Source organism: Columba livia, chromosome 12, assembly GCF_036013475.1.
Source record: "Columba livia isolate bColLiv1 breed racing homer chromosome 12, bColLiv1.pat.W.v2, whole genome shotgun sequence".
In the NCBI taxonomy this organism is placed as follows: Eukaryota; Metazoa; Chordata; class Aves; order Columbiformes; family Columbidae; genus Columba; species Columba livia.
The window spans coordinates 8,527,916-8,538,819 of NC_088613.1; positions in this window are offsets into that span (position 1 = coordinate 8,527,916).

The window sequence follows — 10,904 nt, forward strand, 5'->3', positions numbered from 1 at the left end:
CATGTCGGTAAAATTTCAGGTGGCATGAAAAGCAAAACACGCGAGAATGGCTTAAAACGGGCTTTATAGTACGTGGATTAAACAACTCATTCTACAAAATAACTTTGCAGTCCTTTGGCTTTGGTCACCTGCTTCACAGTCCATGCAGGAAAAGCCTTTCAAGTAAACAGAAAATTAGTGGCCCCACTTCAGTTTTTATTTTTTGTTCTAGGGTAAAACCATGTACCAACTGTTTTCAGTGACAATAAAATTCCACTTATTTAGTTGGTTGAACACAGGATGTGAATGCCATCCTTGTTTTTATAGCATGGTTCGTTAACACTCATGAAATTCCTGAGGGAAATCTGTTTTCCATCTTTGAATTTTCCAAAAGTGATTTACCAAACTTCAACTTCCCACCTCAGAAATAAAACCAGAATGATTACACTAAAATATATCTAGAAACTTTCCCAGACATTCAGATTTCTATGCATCTGCCCAACTGCCAATATAGTGACATACAGGTCTGAATTCAACATGCTGCTTTCTTTTCTTCAAAGCATCATTTCTAGTTCCTGTTGCATTACGTAGTTGCATTACATCTCCTAGTGTGACACTGACACGCGACAGAAATTAAACTGGAGAACCTAATTTTCCAACTCAGCTGCATTTAAATAAAAATATTGTCATTAATTTTAAGGTGCGAGTCAAAGTTTTGTTCTACATAAAACTGCCCTGTAGCATGACGAAGATGACTGACAACAATTCCTGTCTACTCTGTACTATCCTCAATAATGGAATGTTTGGTATAAGAATGGTTTGTCTCAACAGAAGTCCATGGGAAGAAAACAAGGAAGAAAAGACGAGGTTCAACACAAACCACTCCTTAACAAACTGGCTCATTTGTAAAGACTGATGCCAGGGCTACAAATTCCAAAACAAACAAACAGAGTTATCTTGCTTTTCTGAGTTTGATTAAATCTCAGAAACAAGAACACAGAAGATTGGTTGCCAGGTTTTAAAGGACTTCTTATCAAAAGGGAGGTTTTGCAGATACAGTTGTTATAGTTCTTCCACATTTGAATTAATTCACACATAGCAGACAACAGAAGCTCTTGCTTTCCTGTGAAATATCACACCAGAGAATATGACTGTGTGTCAGTACTTTCCTCCTGTTTCCAGGACTGCATAAACTATTAAAGTTTCAGTGCTGGCATAAACACTCTCTGAAAATACTTTTACCATTCACATGCAGAACATTTGATTCCTCCGAGAAGCCCAACTACAGCTCACTGTGTAACTTAAGGCAAATTCCCAACAACAAGATGCTCACTTAAAACACCAAAAATAACCTTTTATCAGAAAACAAAATGCAGTTGTGGACTGGTTATGTTTCTGCTTTGTTTTCAAGTTAGAGAAACTGGTTCATCAGCAGTATTTCTATCACAGAGTGGGTATGCCAGACTACTCAGTCAGAAAGGCTTCTGATATGATTCAAACAAGTTCAATGACTACCGAAGCCTTTGACAGGCCTTCTGTCAGATTAGGGTGGATGAATTTTGCCGCTGCTTTCACGGCTGGTTCAATATTCAAATTTCACAATAGATCTCGACATACCCATTCTTACCCAGAGAAACAATGAGTTTCTGGTCTTGGGTGTAAACTGAGACCAAATCTACTCAATAGTGTGTAAAACCAAATCGAACAAGGTCAGAGTTAAACCATTAACATCTACAATATAGGCAAAAAAAAAAAACACAAAACAAAACAAAATAAATATATTTATTGTCTGTGAGGAAAAAAAAAAAAAAGGTAGAAGTTGATAAGAAAAAAGGAAAAAAATTCTTTCCTTAAAAGAAAAACAACGCAGATCTTAGTGTATCATCTAGACAGCTGTACCATTTTATAAAACAGATTTTTGTGATGATCACAAAAGCCTGACAATAATTGTCTATTTTAGACAGGAATAACAATTCTTTTGTTCTGGTTGCTCTTCAGCTGATGCCTTTCAAGTAGGGAACAATCAATTTCAATTTTCAGAGGAAGCCAAAAGAGATTACCTGTATTTCATCTCATAATCAAAGCTATCGTATTTGTAGTGTGATCTATATTTGAATCTTATTTACCTATGTGAAGATACTTCATATGCATTTAGATTTATGCATTATGTATTACTAAAGACCAAACAAAGCAGAACCATATTCTGCTTCCTCGAAAGTAAATGCAACTTTTTACTTGGATTTCAGAGATAACCACATTGAATCCTGAATGCAGACGGGAGGTACTAAGAACAAACAACACACTGTGGCTCACCAAGGCACAGGGAGAAAGCATGACAACTTCTAAAGCCATTAAACCCTCTGAAAAACCTACAGAAAGGCTCTCGGAAGAGTTTCAGAAGTGAACATAAAAAACCCACCCCAAACCAGACAAAGAGTGGACTCCATTAGCAGATTCCCATCAGATACGCAAAGAACAGACACTTCTGCCCTGTGCTTTGCCCAACAGGTGTGTGATGTGGTGCCATGTACTCTGTGGTCAGAGTAACCACCTCTTGCCCGAGCAGTGGCAGAGCCAGAAGCATCTCCGCATACCTTACCTGCTGCTCAAGCTCAGAAACTTGGGTCTGCCTGCCTTAAAGTAGTGAAGTCCGACTGTTGTCACTAGCCCTAACAATTCCTGTACGTTACCTGCCTTTTAACCAGGAAACCAAACACACAGGAAGAATGAGGTGGTGAAAAGGTAGCTGGATTGCAATTTTGATCGTCTTTCTGTTGGACACTTGGAAAATCACTTCATAAGTAATGAAGTCAATTGTACTGCTGGCTGCCCTCAGCAAGAAGGGAAAGAATCATCTTGATCTGATCACATAAATATTCAAACAAACAATTTTTTACTTTCTGCAGAACACTCATTACATGGACCAACCTTTAGTCTGATTGCTTCAACCACTATACTTTTCCTCCTGGCATGATTTCTATCATCACACAAGCTTTTTAGCACATAAATTAAACTACCTCCAAACAGAGAGAGATTCAATATGCTAAAAAGCTTTTTGCAGGTATAGGTTGACTGAGTCATTGCATTTGCAAGATTGTGCTACAAACTTACAATGAAAAACATAGTATGTCAAACAGAAGTAAAGAGTCTCTCTTTTTAGACATATTTAGCAGAAGCTGAAATGCATGTTCAAAATAAATTGAAATCAAAAGCTTATAACTTTCTAGTGAGCATTTCTTGCTTTGTATTGTGTTATTGCTTTGCAAAAGGACATTTTGAGAGGCGTTTGTAGGATGAATTGCTTTTTGAATAACAGCTTCACCCTATTTCAAGCAATTCTTCTGTGTTTTACATCAGTGTGATCTAAGTGATTGGGTGCAAGTTGTACTCAGCATGCATCTGTGCTGCTCTCGGTGACTGCTTTGCCATCTCAGTGGATGTGTACCAGTTTACATATGATGTCTTAACAACATGTGAAGGACTTTGTTTGCAGAAACTATTTATTTTTAGAAGATATACTTGAAGTTCAAGCCTGTAGCACTCTTTGTGAGTCATCATCTTAGAAACTTAGACACTCCTGAAAGAAGCTGTATCAGAGTGTGACCAAAACAGTCTCTCTGTAACAGCATTTTGCATGGTAGCATCACCTCTTTGGGGGAGTAGAGGTAACATTTCCCTGTTTGCCTCCTGCCAAGCACAGGGCTCTCAATTCCTTTGCAAAGAACTGGGAATGCAGGAGTCACTCACAGAAGTAAGACTCAATAACCCATCAACAGCTTATTCCTCAGTTGCCTTGAATTAATACACAGAGTAGAGCATTGGGGGGGGGGAAATAAAATTAAAACATGACTCTTAACTAACTTTTTTGTGGAAAAGCTTAAGTGTGCAGAGGCACTCATTGTTAAGAAATTGTAATTCATCCAAATGTAAATGTTGTCACCAAGACCCACAAGATTTATTTGTCTTTCACTACATTTCCAGGCCCTAATTCCCCAGTCTAAAGAAAAACTGATAGTTAGAATACTAAAGACTTTTATTACAGACTCTTACTGGGACTCTGCCACGCACAGCAAATAGCAAGAGTCCCAAGAGGTAACACCTCCTTACCCATTATGTAAATATTTCACAAAGAAAACAAGTTTTAAGCAAGTGCACAAGGAGCTCAGGGCATGGAGCAGAGCTTTCAGTTTGGCTTTATGAATGCCATCAGAATTGCAATATTTTTCCTTTCCTATTTCCAAGTGGAGATTTCAGTCAACCACTTCAGTGAATCCCATTTCCCAGCACAAAACAGTGCCCTGCTACTTAGGTTTCTGCCCAGCAGTCACATCTGCTCAGAATGTCAGACTTGCTACTGAAGCTAAAAGCTATGAAAGGGAAGACCTTGGCACAATAGTTATTACTCTCTGACCTTGGCCAGCAATATGAGAGAGTCACAGTTCAGGATGAGAACACTTTTCACTGAGACAGCCAAGTAAATATATATGCTATTTCACTTCAAGGGTATTTCTGTTTTGAGAAACTGAAGCCTTTCAAGACTTTTGCTACCAAAAGTTGAATATAATGGAACACAGAACAAGGGACACCAAAAAAAAAACCTGCTTATGGAAAGTACATGCTGTTCACTGAAGTCACAGCAATAGAACTGGTTAAAAAATGGAAGTAGTCACAAGTTATTTTTCCATACATGTTGCTAAGGGTTACAGGCAGGTACATGTTTAGATTTTAACTGTATTGGGCAGATCTCTACATATCCCAGAATGCTCAGCTTGTTCAGTGGTATCAGCTGTTCTGAACAAACTTCTCTTGCTCTTCAGTGGATTCATCTGTCATACAGCCAGAAAATTGCTGTCCTACAGAAATGAAAATAAATAAACTAAAACCAAATATAACAGCCTTCTGAACCCTGAAATTGGTCAAGATAATATTTCTCATAGTTTCTCATATTTCTTATCTCAAGTTCATATTTCTCATTGCCTTTAGTTTTCTACCACTACCCCAAACTTTGTCTTCTTCTGTTATTATCAATATAGCACTAGCACAGCAGTTGCGGTTCTTAATCCCACAGAGAAAGATTGCAAAAGCCATCAGTGAGCTTTGGCACAGATTCATCCTCTGGGAAATGCCCGTGTCTCAGATATAACTAAGCCCTAACCCTTCAAAGATGCAGCTTATTCCTCACAGCACACAGTGACATCATTTTGTGTGCCGTGCCACAAAACCCCAGAGACACCACCTCTGCCTTGGGTCCCTTGGTCATCAGTTTTGCGCCTTACAAATGCATAAAAGCCTGCCTGGGACCAGCAATGATGTAGCACAGCAGGACTGAGGGCAGCAGAGAGGAATGTGTGGGGAATCGCTCATGTCACAAAGCATACTCCATGACAGGTCACTCCCATAAAGCACACAAAGATTGGATTCCAGTTCCTCATACAAAATGCAGAGTTTATTTTAGGGCAACGCATTAACTTAAGAGACAGTTTAAAAGGAACATCAGCATGACTGAAAGCAGTATGCATTTGCAGTCTATGATACTATAGTTTTAGAGCAAATCCTCTTCCAGGGATGACTTCAAGAGATTGAATTGAAAAATAGCACAGGAAGTGGTTAATATATTAATAGTCATTCAAAATGCAATGGGGTTCTTCCCACACAAGGGAATTGGTTTGATTTTCCTTTCTAGATGCAAAAGTAATATGTTATTCTAAACATAGATAAGCCTAATTTTACAACATATGGACTCTGCCATGTGGTTGTTTACTTAGATGGGGTGCTTTAATTTGTCTTGGCACTTTCTAGTGTTTAGGGTGCCTTTCAGAATAAGGAAGAGATGTATGGACACATTGTGGGCTAAGATAGAATATAATTAGAAAGCAAAAGCTTTACAAGATCTTTATTATACCCACAACACTGAACACATTATCTAGCTCTGTATCCTATAACAGAACACTCAACATATACTAAAAGACAAACCAAGAATTAAAATAACATCATGAACAGTCTTCCATATGTGTTTCCAGTGAGAAGCACCATGTGAAGGCAAGTAAGCTACAGAGACACCAAATGAGTGCATATTTTTCATATAGAAGTTGTCTTATCTGTTCAAAAAACTATTAAACAGATCCCTTAGGAACTCCCAACAGCATCTTGCTCATGAAAAATAAATATATGCTAAATATAGTGTTTAAAAAACTGTTTATTCATTAAATATAGCTATATAGGCTATTTTACTCAAAGACTACCACAGAAAATGAGTTAAGACTTAGGCATAATTAAGCCAACCAGTCAAGATGAAAACCTGCAGAATGCAGATCATCTCCGCATACCCCAGGACCACGATAGCTGTGGAGGAAGAAAAGGAGGGCAAATACCTGAAAGAAAATAGTCAGGTTTCACACTAGCAGATGCTCTGCAGAAAATTTCTAAAAGGTTTTCTAAACAAACCAACGTGCTACTGTCTTGCTGTGCCAAGACCTAAGGACACAACCATACACTTGTGTTAAAGGCACATGCTTAACTTTTTAGCCAATTAGGCAGCTGAAGAAAGTGCACCAGCATTCATTCAAGCCACCATTGCAACTTGTGCAGCACCTGCTCAAAGTTCCAATTTATAGACATGCAGCCGCAGAGGCCATTTGAGAAGCATCATCTCTCAGTTCTTTGTGTGAGAGCTTCTCACCTCTTTGGGCTTGCAGACTTCCACAGACAAACTCAAATCATTGTTGGTGCCAGGCATTTCTCTGACTCACCAGTGCTGACCCCTAACAGTAATTTCGGACTTCAGCGCAAAACATGGAATTTTAATTTAAACTTTGCCTTAAATGAGTGCTGAATGAGACACTCACGTAGCAGATAAGAGTTCCCCAAGGGCAGTGTGAAAAATCTGTGTCCCTATTTGCTGTGTCTGTCACCAAAACACAGTTCAATGTACAAGAAGAACTGCAAGAGACTTGAAAAAAGGAAGAGGACATATTCATGTAACAGCAGCAAGAGGGATATTAGGCCAAAAATGGCACAGCAGTATTTTGATGAATGAAAGCACAGCTGCTGTTACACTGTTTCCCCAAAAATAAGCCCTAGCATGGTTTTTCAGGATTTTTGAAGATGCTCCAAATAAGCCTTACTCCAAAAATAAGCACTAGTTACAGTTCATTTAAAAAGCCAATTTAAATTAGTGTCCAGGCAGCTATACATGTAAACAAAAAAAAAAAAAGGCAGATGGAGAATCCAATAAGTTCATAAATAAAAGCATGAGCTACATACAACCATGAGGACCAAAAAATTAAAAGTACTCTGAACTTAGTGCCATGGTTCGGGGTGTGCTCCCTTGGAGCTGCAGAAAGCTGCATAAAATGATAACTGTACAGGGTGTCAACAGGCACAGACCTCTGTCCCAGGAGAAAAGTCCCTCAGAGGTATAAACTCCACAAAAAATTGTTGCATACTGATTTTTTCCCCACATTTCTACTTTGTAAAAGTAATACTTCATCACTGTTTCAGAACATTTTAGCATATGGCAGAACGTACATAATCTCAAAGGTGTCCAAGAAGTAATATTGCTATATTGCTATAAGCAAAGATTCTGTAGTAGCATTCATCAGTCGACTTCCAAGTCAGAAAAATGCACCCTGTGTTTAAGAATCTAGGACCACAGTCGTCACCTGTTTTATTAATATAGATCACAAATAAGCTTACAGAAAATAAGATAAATTCCTGATATTGCTAGACTAACAGGAGCATTGTTCATATGGCTGCTAGAACATGGAATTTGTATGTAATTATGAAACCATTAAAAACATGAGCAACAGAAGTTGCATTTCCTGTGCAGGGAGGAGTTGGACAGAATTGTAATTCAGCTGCCTTCCCAAAGAGGAAGGTACCAGTAGTAATGAAAATCAGCATATCGAAGTGTGTTTGCATATCAAAAGATAACTCAGCTCCAGATAAACAATGTTTCATTTGCATTCTTACAAATTCCCAGAATTAATCAAGGCACAATATAACATTTCCTTAACTTAATTAGCATGAACAAAAGGGAAGTGGAAGTCCCTATATACTGCTTTGAAGACTCATTAGTGCTCGACAGAATCCTGATAACATTCAAGTGCAATTAGAGAGGGGTACCAGAGCAGAATACATTTTGAAAGACAGAGCCATAGAGGACTGAAATACTGCCAAAAGATGCTGCAGAGATACACAACGTGAGGTAACAGCTTAATACAAGGCATATTCTCTACAGAACTGCTGCTTTTATTTCATGTTTTTCTTTCCTGTAAATTTAGTCCAGTTTTGTAACCACTTCACTAGAATAAAGTCTAGTGTTCTGATTTTTAAACTGTCAGCAACAGGAACTCCTACATACTTTTACTTCTTTGAAACAAATCCTAGTCTTATGTTGATGCAAGGATACCCTATAGCTGTCTGAAACTTGAGACAAGTTTGGAAAGTTGTCGAGTTAAAGTACATCTCCCATTAAGCTGAAAGTGTCAGTTTAAGAACTGGTATCGCCCAGTGACAGCTCTAAGCCTTCACTACAAGATATCTCATAACAGAAGATGGTGGATAAATAGCCTGTGACAGTGAAAGCTGCATCACCAAAAGCAGAACAAAAAGTTTAAACAAGAAAAACATTCATCTGTAAAAGGCTTTAAAATATATATATGTATATGACTTGGCAACTGTGAAAGGAAAAAGAGCACCACCAATTCAAAACCCTTCCCTTGGGAAGGTGCTCCCTTGCATAAAGTGTGAGGAAGAACCAACATGATAAGAAACTGCACCTCAAAGTACACAACAGTCAAGTTACTGGACATTTGCAGGGAAGATGACTCTGCCTTGTTATTTGTACTGGATAAAGGACTTTGGAGGTTTCATATTTGGGTTAGGATTATGTGAAGCAGTTAATTTAAAACATTTGCAAACCATGGGAAATGTTGCTAAGTTCAGCCTCCATATCTTCAACAAAATATTCTATACGTATTCCATCACTTCCAACAATGAAGAAGCAGAAATACCTCATGGATTAAACAAAAACAAAAAAAATTGTTAGAGCCTTACCAGTAGGAGAGTCCTTACTTCATTAGTTTTGTTTGCATTGCTGATTTTGCAATAAATGGGAATGAGTATTTCAACAACTTGCTGAGCATCCTGTCCAATATAATCACAAAGATTTGCACCATATACCTACTTTTTATTTAAATAGGTAGCAGCCTTATTTTTTTTTATTTAAATCCATGTCATAATATAGTAGAGCTATTTTCTCCCTGTCTTAATTTTGCTGTCACCAACCTCAAGTGTTTCTTTTGCATTTCTCTTTCAGTATATATTTTTGCCTTGTAAATTTGCAACATAATTATGTTGAGCAGGCTACACCAACTGCACATTTGTCTAGCTCTAGCTCTTAAAAAGTAAGCTTGTTTGGGATGACCATAGCAATGTGTTCTTTTTTTAATATTGAAGATATATCACAATATCTGAATATAAGCTAGGATAGTGGCAAAGATACTGCATTTAGTCTTCTCTTGCACAGGATGTCTTCTATTCTCCCTGTAAAATCCTGCAGGAATTTAAAGCTTTCTGTGGCACAATCCAACTCCTGAAACAAACTGCAGAAAACTGGAAGTTAATTTCATTTTTTATTAAACCTCGTTAAAAGACAAATCAATTCCTGATGTAACATTTTGACAAAGCTGCCACTCCTACAGAAACTAAACTGACTTTTAAAAGTTGGCCAAGTGGGACAATTCTATCAGCATTTGCATTCCATAAATCCTTCCTTGTTAATCAGTTCCCTAGTCAGCCAGGGTAGTCTTACATTTTACAGAAATTAAAGAGGGAAGGGATTAGATCTCATCTTCCACCAAAGTATAGATAACTTTAATTGTCACTAAAGCTAATTCTACTATTACTTGCCTGATATATTTTTATTTAACACAATGACTTAGGTGCATAAGCACTAATAAAGAGAAATATTTCAGAAAAAAAATCCTACTACAGATATTCTAATATGGAAATCCAACTGTCTTTTGAGAGAAAAACATGTATTTAACAGCCCAGTAACACTGCACAATAGCTTTAGCAGAAAGTGAAGGAATCGTCACATCCAACTGAAACTGAAAGCTGGGGAACTGGTAAGCAAGACGTGAATATTCAAGATGGAGTTTGTGCTAAGGCTACCAGGTTCCTTTGAAAAAGTCACAAGCACATTGTTTCCAAAAATCTGACACTTCACAAAAGAAAAAACAACACTTAGTACTGTCCCAAAATATTAACTTGAAGGAGAGACTCCATCTACTAAATCAAACCCTCCCTTCTGCAGTGTGTTAGTGTCCAGGAATTCCCAGGCGGGACAAAAGCTGCTTTCCTTATGAGCATGCAGAGATAACATCACAAGTAAGCATAACAAATCCTCAGCAGACTAAATTAAATACAATTCAGTATTCTTCTTATACATCGGTCAAATTTAGGAATTCACAAACCAAGTCAAGAAGCATTATAAACCAACCACAGCCTTCTTTCCCATTCCTGCTGCATCACTCAGGTTGGGAGGAGGTAGAATAGTCAGGAATAAAGGAATGAAGTTGAGCCTTGGGGAATAGGTAGAAGGTGGTTTTAGTTTTGTATTTGGTTTTCACTATCTTACTCTATTTTTAATTGGGAATAAATTAATTTTCCCCAAGTCAAGGCCATTTTGCCTGTAATTTGCAAGTGATTTCCCTGTCCTTACCTCAACACATCATCTTATTTCCTCCCTCTCTCCTGTTGAGGAGGGTAAGCAAGAGACAGGTGAGCAAGAGGAGGGTGAGCAAGAGAGTGGCTGGGTGGGTGTCCAGCAGCCAGCCAAGGTTAATCAGCCACCCCATCCTAACCCAGCTCTCATGGTATGTTTACAGCAGGATGGCAATTCTGACAATGAAGCGCAGGGC